This window comes from Petaurus breviceps, unplaced genomic scaffold (genome assembly GCF_028583685.1).
Source record: "Petaurus breviceps papuanus isolate PSGF00001 unplaced genomic scaffold, PetGlider_PUasm1.0 90681, whole genome shotgun sequence".
Lineage (NCBI taxonomy): Eukaryota > Metazoa > Chordata > Mammalia > Diprotodontia > Petauridae > Petaurus > Petaurus breviceps.
In genome coordinates, this window is record NW_027187307.1 from 48241 (window position 1) to 60700 (window position 12460).

The 12460-nt window shown below is 46.5% G+C and overlaps 1 protein-coding gene across 5 annotated transcripts in view; it reads left to right on the forward strand.

Moving 5' to 3' along the window:
• The first annotated feature begins 5208 nt into the window (after positions 1 to 5208).
• The window catches only part of LOC138143909 (zinc finger protein 3-like), a 28764-nt gene continuing 21512 nt past the window's right edge, over positions 5209 to 12460 (forward strand). The window contains exon 1 of one of the 5 annotated variants that reach the window (XM_069065189.1): positions 5209 to 5358. The gene's annotated coding sequence lies outside the window, so the exon portion shown is untranslated. Of the gene's footprint in view, positions 5359 to 11702; positions 12105 to 12460 lie in introns of those variants that run through there. The other 4 variants (XM_069065186.1, XM_069065187.1, XM_069065191.1 and 1 more) reach the window with 4 other exon arrangements.

Below are 12460 nucleotides of genomic sequence, written 5' to 3' on the forward strand. Positions count from 1 at the left end.
CTCCTTAACTGCTGTCCCATCTCCATCTCCATTTCTCATTGCCTTTCCTGGGATTTTTCTCCCCCACACCTTGTCTCCTCTCTGGCTTCTCTGCTCAACACATCAACAAGCCTATATTAAACCTTTACTATACTCCAGAGCCTGGGCGAAGTTCTGGGGACAGAAAGGCAAATCCAGTTCTTGTCCTCAAGGAGCTCCCAGTCTAAATGGAGGAGACAGCATGGGAACAATTACGTACAAACAGAGTTATTGTTGTGCAGTCATTTTTCAGTCCTGTGTATGTGTATGGCAAACGGGGAAGGAAATGCTCCTTGCCAAAAGTGGAATTTTTTGTTTCTAGCAGCTCTTTTTGTGGTGGTCAAGAAGTGGAAATTGAGGGGATGCCCATCAGTGGGGGAATGGCTGAATAAGCTGTGGTGTATGAGTGTCATGGAATACTGTTGTTCCACAAGAAATGGTGAGCAGACGGATTTCAGAAAAACCCGCAAAGACTCACAACTGAGGCTGACTGTGTTGTGTAGAGAATAAGAGCCAGCTGAGACCTGGGTTCAAGGTAAATTGAGGTGTGGATTTATTGATTAAGCACGCAACTGCCTGGAGTATAAACTCAAATCAGGCAGCCCCAAATTGGGGTACATACAGTGCTTATAAAGGCTAAAACCACAAAAACCACAATTGGGGAGGGGAACTGGCATAAGCAATGATGCACAGAAGCCAAGAATTGCCATTGGTTAGATCTATAGCTCAGGGCTAATTTGGGAAAATGGTTTGAAGGTACAAGAGTGCAAGTTTTCCTGGAAAAGGGTCCCTCCCAGAACAGGGTAGAGGGTGAAGGGGTGAAGGGTCATTGGGTGATGGGGACAGACAAGAGGGTGTGGGGACCCTGCTTGGTCAGCAGGAACAGAACAGGGTGATCTCTTCTTAAGATAAACTTGTACCGTAACCTCGGGACTGATCCTTGTACAGAGTGATGATATACAGAATGCTAATTCAGGAAATAGGGGGTTAGGGGACTACACCTTAGGCAATACCCAAGACTATGCTTAAGATGTTTCAAGCTATTACAGGGTGTAGCATAGAGACAAAGACAAATATAAAGGGACTTAATGGTGGGCTCCAAATCAGGTGGCATGTGATTTGGGTTTGGGCACAACAACCGAAGTGAGCAGAACCAGGAGAACATTGTACACAGTAACAGCCACACTGTGCGATGACCAGCTTTGATAGACTTAGCTCTTCTCAGCAATGCAAGGATCCAAGACAATTCCAAAAGACTCATGATGGAAAATGCCATCCACACCCAGAGAGAGAACCATGGAGTCTGAATACAGAGCGAAGCCAACTCATTTTTCCTTTTTTGTTTTTTCTTTCTTTCTTGTGGTTTTTCCCTTTGGTTCTAATTGTTCTTTACAACATGAGTATTGTGTAAATATGTTTAATATGATTTTACATGCGTGGCCTATGTCAGATTGTGTGTCATCTTGGGAAGGACGCAGCGGGGGAGGGAAAGGATGGGGAGAAAATTAAAAACACAAAATTTTGTACAGATGAATATTAAAAACAAAACAATATTTTTTAAAAGAAAAGAAAGTGGGATTTTAGCTAAGACCCGAAGGAAGCCAGGAAGCTCAAAAAGCAGAGGGGAGGCAGGAGAGTATCCAAAGAATGGGGGACCACCAACAAGAAAACATGGAGTCAGGAGTTGGAGTTTCTTGGGTGAGAAAAAGCAGGACCAGTTTCTTTAGATTGTTGAATATATAGAGGGAAGTAAAGTTTAAAAAGACTGGCAAGTTAGGAAGTTGCTGGATTGTACAAGGTTTTAAAGGCCAGGATAAAAAAAAAAGGATTTTATATTTGATCCTGGAGGAAATAGGGAGCCATTGTAATTTATTGAGTAGGATGCTGGTGATATGGTCAGACCTGCACTTTGGTAACTGAATGGATAATTGAGTGGAGTGATGAGAGATTTGAGGCAGGAAGACCCAATATGGGGGAAGTGATGGGAGTGGCATATCTGAGAGATGTTGGGGAGGTACAATCAACATGACTTGGCAGCAACTTGGATCTCAGGGGTGGGGCTGAAAGTGAAGAGCTGAGGCTGACACAGGACAGCTAGTGAGTTCTGTTTTAGACATGTTGAGTTACAAAACATCTAGGGGCTGTCCAGTTTGAGATATCTGCAGAGCATGTGGAGAATGAGCCTGGAGGTCAGGAGAGAGGTCAGGGCTACATAAACAGATCTGTATAGACATGATCACTGAATTCATGAAAATCGAAAGGAGAAGTGGATAAGGAGAGAAAAGGACCCAGGACAGAGTCTTGAGGGACACAGATGGTTAGTGGGCAGATCCAGTGAAGGAGGCTGAGAAGCATCAGTCCCACAGGGAGAAGAGGCAGTCGCTATGTCCTCACCCCTCTTTCTCTTCACTTTCTTGCTCTGTTTCTCGGACTTCCATATCCTCCCCCTTTTCTCTGTCTCCTGTGTATCTCTTTCTTCCCTCACTCATCCCTCCCAGTGTTCGCCCTTCTCTTAACGTCTGTTTCCTTTTAAATTTGCTCCTTCCTTTGTCTCCCCCTTTCCACTTTGTCTCTATCTTTTGCTTGTCTTTTCCCCTTCTCTGGCTCTTCCCTCCTTGGTTCCCCTCCTTCCATATTCCACTCCATCATCTCCCCTTCTCTCATTTCCTTTCTTTCTTCCTCCAGCTTTACTTTTAGCCTCTGACCCACATGGGAATCAAACCTATGAGAATTTGTAGTAAAAGGGTCGTTTAGCATGGGAAAGCAAAGCATTTGAAAGACACGGTAGCTGTCTCAGAAGGCCCTTTGTGGGGAAGACTATAGACTTGTTTGGCTTAGCCCCAGAGAGCAGAATGAGGAGCAAATAGGAGAGAATTTCCCAAGAGGCAATTTATGGTCAATGTCAGGGAAAGCCTGCTCTCAACTAGAACTGTCCCTGGATGGCAGACATGGGCTATCCCCGCCCCTCAAGGTGATGATGGCTAATTGTTTGGTGCGGTTGGGGGAAAACTCTTTCAGATCATGCAGGTAACCGGGCCCATCTCTGAGTTCCTTTGTGGCCCTTGGATTCTGGGGCTGGTCAAGTTCCAAGTTGCCTGAAGTTCCCCTTCTCAGGGAATGATTCCTAGTCCAACTCCCATACTGTATATTAGGGAAAACTGAGTGGCCCCCAAAGTGAAATGACGTGCTCAAGGTTATATGAGCAGGCAGTAACGAGCAGAGCCAGGGTTAGACTCCATCTAAGTCTAGTGAGGAATAGCGATGCCAGGCTGCAGGGAGAACCTCTCAACTCCCTGGAAAGCCAGCGGCAGATGCTCCCAAGGGCCCCGATCTGGCGCACTTCCCTCCCGTAAGCCCGTCTTGTTTCCTTCTCCCCAAGTCTATGCAAACGAGAGGATCAGCAGTCACACCACCGAGGCGAAAAGTCCTCCAAGTTGCCTAGAACGGCACCGGAAGTATGTGTAGGGAGCTCTGTGGCTCTCTCCACCCACTTCCGACCTCAATTTCGTCGCTTTGTGGTGATCTAGCGCCCTCTGCTGGGCCTGACCACTGCGAGCTTCCTGGCTGTTGCTGCTGAGCCCATAAAGGGGCTGCTTCTGCCTGGAGAGATGTTTAGAGATCGGTAAAATGATGTATATCTTTGATTGCTGCCTTTTGTCTCTATACTGCCTCCATTTCCCCTGCATCCCTCCCGGGGGGCTAGCCCTTAGAACCAAGAAACCAATCAACCCTAAAGTCTGACTTTTTATTCAGTGTTCCACACCAGTAGACCCCCACCTCTTCAAAGGATTTGGGGAGCTGGAGGTGGCTTCTCATATATCTTCTTTGGGGCCAAGGCTGGTCACTATAAATTCGCCATATTCAGTTTCATTTTCGCTCCAATATTCTCATTTTACAGATGAGAGTGAGTGACTTCTCTAAGGTCACTTATCCGAGGGTGTGACAGTGCAGGGAGACGGCATATAAAGGCCCCTCCTCTGACCCATGCTAGCTTTATGATCCTGGGCATTCACTTAACAGGCAATTCTCTAGAACTATACATTGCCAAGCAGCTGTCTATGTGTAATGGTGGAGACATGCTTCCTCAAAGGGAGTTTCCTTTACTGATGAAACCTCTGGTAAAATTGCAGGGCAAGAAGGCTGCTTAGAGAGCATCACCTCTACCATCTTAAGGTCATAGCTTAGGAGTTGGAAGGGACTTTAGATCCCAAAGAGGCAGCTAGGAGAATGCAGTGGAGAGAGTGGGCCCAAGTTCAAATTTGACCTCAGACCCTTATTAACCATGTGACCCTTAGCAAGTCACATAACCTTTGCCTGCCTCAGTTTCCTCACTTGTAAAAAAGAGATCATAACAACTCCTCCCCCTCAGGGTTGTTGTGGTAATAAAATAATTGTAAAGTACTTAGTACATTGTCTACAGTGTTGGAAAAAATCTAATTTCTCCAGACTACTGTTTCACTTTCCCAGAAGTTTTTGTCAAAAAGTCTCGACAGCCTGCTCCTGGGATCTTTGCTCTTACTGATTAGTGGACTTTAAATGTCAGGTCTCTAGAATTACTTCTGTAAGGGGTGTATCTTTTCTCTCCCACTGACTGATCTGTCTTAACCAGCACCAAGTTGTTTTCAATAATTACTGCTCTGTAGGACAATTTGAGGCCTGGCACTGACAGGCCCCCTTCATTGTCATTTCTTTTCACTATTTCTCTTGAGATTCTTGATTTATTTTTCCTCCATAGGAATTTTGTTATTATCCTAGTTCTGTACAGTGATGCTTTGGTAGTTTGATTGGTATGGTATTGAACAAGTGAATTATTTAGGCAGTTGACTGGGTGTCCTTCATGCTTGAAGGGGGCTAAAATGACGTCGTCGTTATGCTGGGGTCATGCACAGTGTGTGTAACTGTGGCTCATCAGAATGATGTAAGATTGGAGTGCTCAACCATAGGTCAAGCACGAATAAGCCAAAAATGCTTCTTTCTTTGTTCTCTCCCCAATGATTCAATTCCATCAGTTTAGAAGTGTGAAAATAGAAGTAGACAGAGGTCAGGCGAGCCAATCACACAGCTAGTCAGACTGTGAGGAGGAACCTGGGACCCTCTCTTCCAAAGTGAGAATTCTCTCTTTTGGCCTTCATGTCACAGAGAAGCCCAAGAGACGTCAGGAGCCATGAAATCCAGCTGTGACCCTAAGAAGCTGCAATTCAAGTGCCTCCTATGTGCCAGATTCCCATGTGCCAGGTCCTGAGAATACAAAGATGCCAAACAGAATCCTGGCCCATTCCACCAGGAGGTGCCAGGGGTCCACAGATAAGTAGATGCAAGGTCTCTATGAGGAGATGCAAGGTATGTACAGAGTCAATCCAAACCCACTGGGGCCCTGCCTGGGCTGAGAACTGCGGGCGGGGCTGCAGAAAGGCTTCTTGTCCATTACAAGGAGCTGATCCTTGAAGGGAAATCGAGCTTCCAAGAGGAGGAGGGGAGGAGGAAGAACATTCCAGGAATGGGGGAGGGGGTAGCCCGAGCAAAGACCAAGCATCAGGAAATAGAATGGTGCATTTTCAGTCTCATCTGATCTCCGTGGCCAAATTGGGGGTTTTCTTGGCAGAGATACTGGAGCGGTTTGCCATTTCCTTCTTCAGCACATTTTACAGATGAGGAAACTGAGGCAAACAGGGTGAAGTGACTTGCCCAGAGTCACACAGCTAGGAAGTATCTGAGGCTGGATTTGACCTCAGAAAGAAGAATCTTCCTGACTCCAGGCCCAGTGCTCTGTGCACCATGGCGCCACCTGGCTGCCCAGAATGTTGCATGTGGGAAACAGCTGAAATGTTTGCTTGGCTGGAATAAAAGTAATAGTTCACATTTCTATAGAGCTTTAAGCTTTGCAGAGTGATTTGCAATTATTATCTCATTTAGTCCCTACAACAACCCTGGCAGGGAGGTGCTAGTATTGTCCCCATCTGACAATAACAAAACTTAAGCAGACAGTGAAGTGACTTGCCCAGGGTCACACAGCTAGTATCAGAAGCAGAATTTAAAGCCCTTCCAGCTGTGGCTCTAGTTCACCTATCAGCCTCCATAGAACACAGAGTTCAGGACAGGAACAAAAACAGAATCAGTTTGGTCAGATTGGCTAGAGCCACAATTGGAAGGGCTTTCAATGCCAAACTTTATCCTAGTGTCAATAGGGACCCATAGAAGATTCTTGAGCATAGCAGTAACAAGATTCAGATCTCCATAGAGTGGAACTCCTGACCTGCTTTAGCATCCCAGTTTGCTTCTGGACAACTTTAAGTGTCAGGGAGTTTTTCCTTTTATCAAACCTAATAATAATTTCATTCTTGAAAAGGTAGAAGAGGCAAGTGGGGAAAGGGCTACTATTCAGATGCTCCCCAGCCAGGAGGAGCCAGTTGCTGGGATAGAAATGGTGGGAAACTTGGGTAGAGAAGGGACCACGACCTGAGGATTTGGGATAGATAAGAGGTGGCGCAGTGAGTAAGACCGGCCCCAGATTCGGGAGGACCCAGGATCAGTTCCAGCCTCAGATACTTGGCACCCACACAAAATAACTGGCCATGTAACCTTGAGCAAACTACTTAATCCCAATTGCTTAAAAAAAAGAGGAAAGCAGACCACAGGCCACACACCCCTAAATTTGGGGAGATCAGAATTCAAGGGAATTCTCCAGGGAAAATGGGTGGGGGAAGTTTCTGGAAGGAAATTCTGAAGATGCAGGAGGAAAAGGTAAGAGAAAGTGGCTTCTGCTGTGCAGTGCTGGGTTTTGTTAAGCTTCGTTGTGTTGTTCTGTGTCATGCTTTGTTGTGCTGGGTTGGCTTATGATGTGATTGTTATATTATGCTATGCTGAGTTGTGAAGTGCTGGATTGTGTTGTGCTATGTTGAATTGTTCTCTATTGTGTTGTGCTTTGTTGGGTTGCACTTTGTTGTGTTGTGATGTGTTTGTTATGCTGTTGTATTGTTCTGTGATGTGTTGTGTTTTTGTGCTGTGTTGGTTATGATGTGATTGTTGTGCTGGGTTGTGAAGTTATTTTATTTTGTTGTGCTATGTTGAATTGTTCTGTATTGTGTTGTCCTTTGTTGTGATGTGTTTGTTGTGTTATGCTATGCTTGTTGTGTTGTGTTATATTGTTAAATTCTATGTTGTATTGTTCTGTGTATTGTGTTGCACTTTGTTATGCTGTGTTGTGTTGTGAAGTGCTTTTTTGTTGTGCTGTGTTGCATTATTGTGTATTAGGTTGTGCTTTGTTGTGATGCTTGAATTGTGTTGTGTTATGATGTGCTTATTGTTCTGTGTTGTGATGTGAAGTGCTGTTTTGTTGTGCTGTGTTGCATTGTTTTGTGTTGTGTTGTTCTAGAATATATTGTGCTGTGTTATATTGCATTACGTTGTGATGTGCTTATTATTTTATGCTGTGCTATGTTTAGTTGGGTTGTATTATGTTTAGCTGGGTTGTGCTACATTGTTTTGTTGTGTTATGCTCTTCTGTATTGTGTTGTCTTGGGTTGGGTTTACTGTGTTGTGATCTATTGTGGTATGCTTGTGCTTTGCTGGGTTGTGTTGTTTGTTGTGTTGTTTCGTGGTATGACATTGTGCTGTCTTATACTTTGTTGTGTTTACCTGTGGTTCTGTGTTGTGCTGTGTTATGCTGTGCTGGGTTGTGTTGTACTTTGTTGCATTGTTCTGTGCTATGCTTTGTTGTGTTTTGCTTGGTTGTCTCATGCTGTGATGTGCTGTGTTGTGATATTTTATGCTGTGCTATCTTGTACTTTGTTGTATTGTGCAGGGTCATGTTGTGCAGTGTTGTGTTTTGTTGTACTGTGCTGTGGGACTCACTTGCCACAGTGACCTAGTGGAGAGCTAAGAATAACTGCCAGCATTTCAGCCATGTTTTAAGGATTGTAAGGAACATTACAAATACTATCTCTTCTCCTCTGGTGTAAGGACCCAAGTAGGCCCCTGCTCGCTCTCGACAGAAACCCCTTTTCTCTGCCCTGGAACTGTGATCTGGAACTGGGTAATGTGCTAGGGAGTTGCCAGATGGCACCTGCTCCTGCACCCAGTACTAGCACAGGGGTCCCCTAGAATCTCTTTCTGGCCAGGTGTTCAGGCCCCTTACCACCCCTGGATACTGGGCACTCCTGGTGCCACCTTCCAAGATCCACAGACGTGTCTTCAGAGCTCTCTTTCTGTTGTCTTAAGCTGCTTTGGGCTGGAAAAATGACTCACTGTGACTTTTTGTTGATTTTCCCACTCAGAATTTGGTTTGATGGACTTTAAAAAGTTGTTTAGAGGGGCATATTGGGAGAGCTAGCCAAAAAATGCTCAAATCTACTCCATCAACTCTACTACTGGTAGATTGGTTAACAGACCAGCTCTGTTTTCTTTTGCAACATGGTGACTATGGGAATGTTTTACATGACTACACATGTATAATCTATACAAATTGCTTGCCTTCTCAAGGAGGGGTATGAGGAAGTAGGAAGAGAATTTGGAATTCAAAATTTAAAAAAAATGTTAAAAATATTTTGTTTATATGTAATTGAGAAATTACATTTGAGGTGGCTAGATGGCTCAGTGGATAGAGTACTAGGCCAGGAGTCAGGAAGACCTGAGTTCAAATCTGGGCTTAGACAGTTATTAGCTGTGTGACTTCAGGAAAGTCACTTAACTTCTCTTTGGCTCTGCAGAAGGAGTGGCAAACACTCCAATGTCCTTGCCAAGAAAACCCCATGGATAGTTTTGGTGTGCTACCACAGAGAGTTGGGGCAGCTAAGTGGCGCTGCAGTGGATAGAGGGTCAGGCCTTGACTCAGGAAGACTCATCTTCCTGAGTTCAGATCTGGCCTCAGACATTTACTAGCTGGATTACCTGGGGAAAGTCACTTAACCCCACTTGCCTCAGTTTCTTCATCTGTAAAATGAGATAGAGAAGGAAATGGCAAACCACTCCAGCATCTTTGTCAAGAAAACCCTAGATGGGGTCACAAAGACTCAACAACAACAGCAACTGAGAAAAAAAGACAAACAACACATACCAAAAAATCCACATGGGCCAAGTATTTTTTGTTTTCTGGGCCTTAGTTTCTCTGTCTGTAAAAGGAACAGATAGAAACTTTTTCTCTGAGGTCCCTTCTAGCTTTGGTCTTAGGTTCTTCCCCTTGGCCCAAAGAAGAATCTCTGAAATGAGGTAGAATTGACTTACCTAATCTCTGTCATCTTCCAGTTCTAAAAATTCCACTGTTTCCCATTCAATGGGTTCTTCTCCCTTTCCCAGCCTGATCTGCTCAGCTTCTAGCCAACATCCATTAGTTGGCTCATTCCTTTGCTCATTCAGCAAGCATGGATCCACTGCTTTCTGGCTGCCAGGCCCTGTGCTTGGTGCCAAAGATACAGAGTTAGGATGCAAACTCTGCTCTCCAGGAGCTTACGACCCCATTTCATGGCGGAATAAGTACCCACACAGGGGAACTTGGATGCAATGGAGAGGTTCAGAGCTTGGGCTGGAAGCTTACATTGGTGCCACACTGTGAATGTCTGCCTGAGAGGTCTGGACTTTGTCTTATGGGCAGTAGGGAGCCGCTCAAGTTTGATTTTTGAATCAGGAAAAATGAGATCCGTGCTAGGCTTTAGGAAGATCAGTCTGGTGACAGTACAAGCTGAGAAGCAGTGAAGTTGGAACCCAAAGATTCAGGAGAACCCTGAGTGCCTGGCTTTGGGGCTGCCCCAAACTCATCTTGAGTCTGTGAAGACCTGCAGACATTTTTCAGCTGAACTCTTATTAGTCACATCTCTCCTGTTCTGGAATCAACATTTCTCCTTTCTAGGCCTCAGTTTCCTTATATGTAAAATGAAAAGAGTTGGATTGCATAAATCCAATCAACTCTTCTGTTGGCTCTTCTAGCTAGTATTTGGGTTAAAAAAAGCCCAACTTCGCAAGTGCAGAATAGTCATAGATAGGGGCAGCTAGGTGGCGCAGTGAATAGAGTACTGGCCCTGGAGTCAGGAGGACCTGGGTCCAGATCCGGCCTCAGACACTTTACACAAAAACTAGCCACGTGACCCTAGGCAAGTCACTTAACCCCAATTGCTCTCAAAAAAAAAAAAAAAGCAAAACAGAATAGTCATAGATTATGAGCTGACCTCAGAGGGAGGCCACCTAGTCCAACCTTGTCATTTTGCAGATGAAGAAACTGAGGCCTCCGGAGGTTATGAATTGACCATATTTTCACAGGTAGTAAATTTAAGAGGTGGGAGGTAACTCTCCATCTCTGACTCTCCAGTGCTGTTTCTGCTGAACCATACCACCTCTTTAATCATTTGTTGTACAAACGTCTGGGCATGTTAGTGTACTGCAAACCCAATAGGAGGTAACTGTGATATGGCAACCCCAAAGAGCTCATTTGCTGTAAGTTGTATTGAGAGGCCTGGCATGCAGAATGAGAGGGAGAGGGAAAGGTCTCAGTACACTCTGCCCTTTGTTAGAACATATTTAGAGCATTGGGTTTGATGGGGTACCTGGGGTCTAGGTCAAACCAACTTGTAAAACCAGTCAGATTGTTGTTGTGAAGTTGTAACTGCAATTTGTCCTTTCCCATCCTTGAGCTCTGCCCCTTCTCCCTATCCCACACTCCACCTAGGAAACACCCTGTGACCCCTTTGTTCTTACTTAATCTCTTCATTTCTTCTCAGGCCTGGCCCACACCCTCCTTTGTCCTTGCCTTTTGTCTCCTTCTGCCTGGCCCAAATCTAATCTAAACTCTCTATTCACATGCTCCTCTGGGTCAGCTCTGACCTTTGTCTATGCACTGAGGCCCCTCCCGTCAGGTCAGCCCTGACAATGGCAGCCCTACCCTTTAAAGGTAAAAGCATGTACCCCTCTCACTCGCAGGTTCCCTAAAGGACTCTTGCCTGCTTCTCATGGAAGCATAACAATAAACTTCTACAACTCTCACTCCAATTAAGCCTGAGACCTTGAATTCTTCCCAGACAATATTGCAGGTTTTCTGGCCTTAGATAAGATCATAATTCATGCTGAACCTATTGGGATCCCGACCCCCATCAGGTTCAGTTCAGAGGAAGGACAGTGAGAAGTTGGAGTCTCTGGAGGAGGGTGAAGGAGCTAAGCCTAAGGCCATGTGAGAATCTATTGAAGGAAATGGGGATGTTTTAGACTGGAGAAGAGAAGGCACAAGGGAGAATGTGAATGCCCTTCAAGCCACTGAAGACAGCTGTTTGGACAGAAGAGGGATTAGACTTTTCCTGATGGCTCCCAGAGGGCTGAGCTAGCGTCAGTGAAGAGGAGCAGATTTGGACTTGGGGTGGGGAGAAAACTAGGCTCCCTGGGCCTTGAAGGCTTCAAGTGAGGACTGGACTGCATATCCCCACTGGGGATGCCACATGATTCCCATATGGGGATTCCAGTATGAATTGGACTAGATGGAATCTCAGGTCTCTTACATGCCTGGGGCCTTTCCAGCTCCAAATTCTGTAATTCTCTTCTACCCAACTTCTGCTTGGGTGGGCCTGGGCCAAGCTCTGGAAACTGAGGGGGGGGGGGGGGCGCGGACGAGAAATTTTGGAGCACGAGATTTCCAAGGAAAGGGAAAAAGAAGGCTAAACCATTGGGTAGGAACCTGAGTGGCTGAGGCTGATGGGGTTAATGAGGGAGATCAGGCCTGGAGAGGGCTGGAGTGTGACATGGCCTCCTTCCCAGTCCCCTCCCCCTCCTTTCTAGGTCAGCCCTTCTTCCTCCTCGTGGATCTCTTCTTTCCTCCCCCTCCTCTCTCTTCCCTGCCCCCTGTTCTTCCCCTCCACCAGTTCACACTCTCTCTTATTCTCTACCTCCTCTCCACTTCTTTGGCAGCCCCCCCACTCGCTCCCGGCCCGCCCCCGTTGCTATGCAACGCGAGGCGCGCAGCCAACCCTGGTGGCCGGTGGCCCGCGGACCTCCGGGCTGCCTAGAGCAGCGGCCGGATGCGCGGCGGAGGCAGCGGCTGCGAGGGCCCAGCCTGGGGCCTGTCCGCAGGCCCTCCCGCACACGCAGTCGCCTTCCAGAGCAGGCGAGAGTGAGTGAGTGAGGTCCCTGGGGGGCTTTGGCGGGTGGGGGTGGAATCCCCGAGCTTGGGGCCGGGGCAAGTCTGCAATTAAGGCCTCCATTCGCCTCCATGGCGCCCCCTCCGGGGACCATTGGCCCCTGCGCCTGCGCCAGCTCCAGCATCCCTCCGTCCCAACCTTTATTGCTTTTGCGCCTGCGCATATTCTTGAGTCCGGCTCAGCACCTGGGTCAGCGCCATCTCCCTAGGGCCCAACCTATAGCCTTCTCACCTAGCCTGTAGATGTCTTCCTACCCTTAAAGGCCCTAAGTCAGCTGCCACGCCCTCCAGGGAGCCAGCTCTGATTTCTTGAACCCCACTAAAGCTATAAAT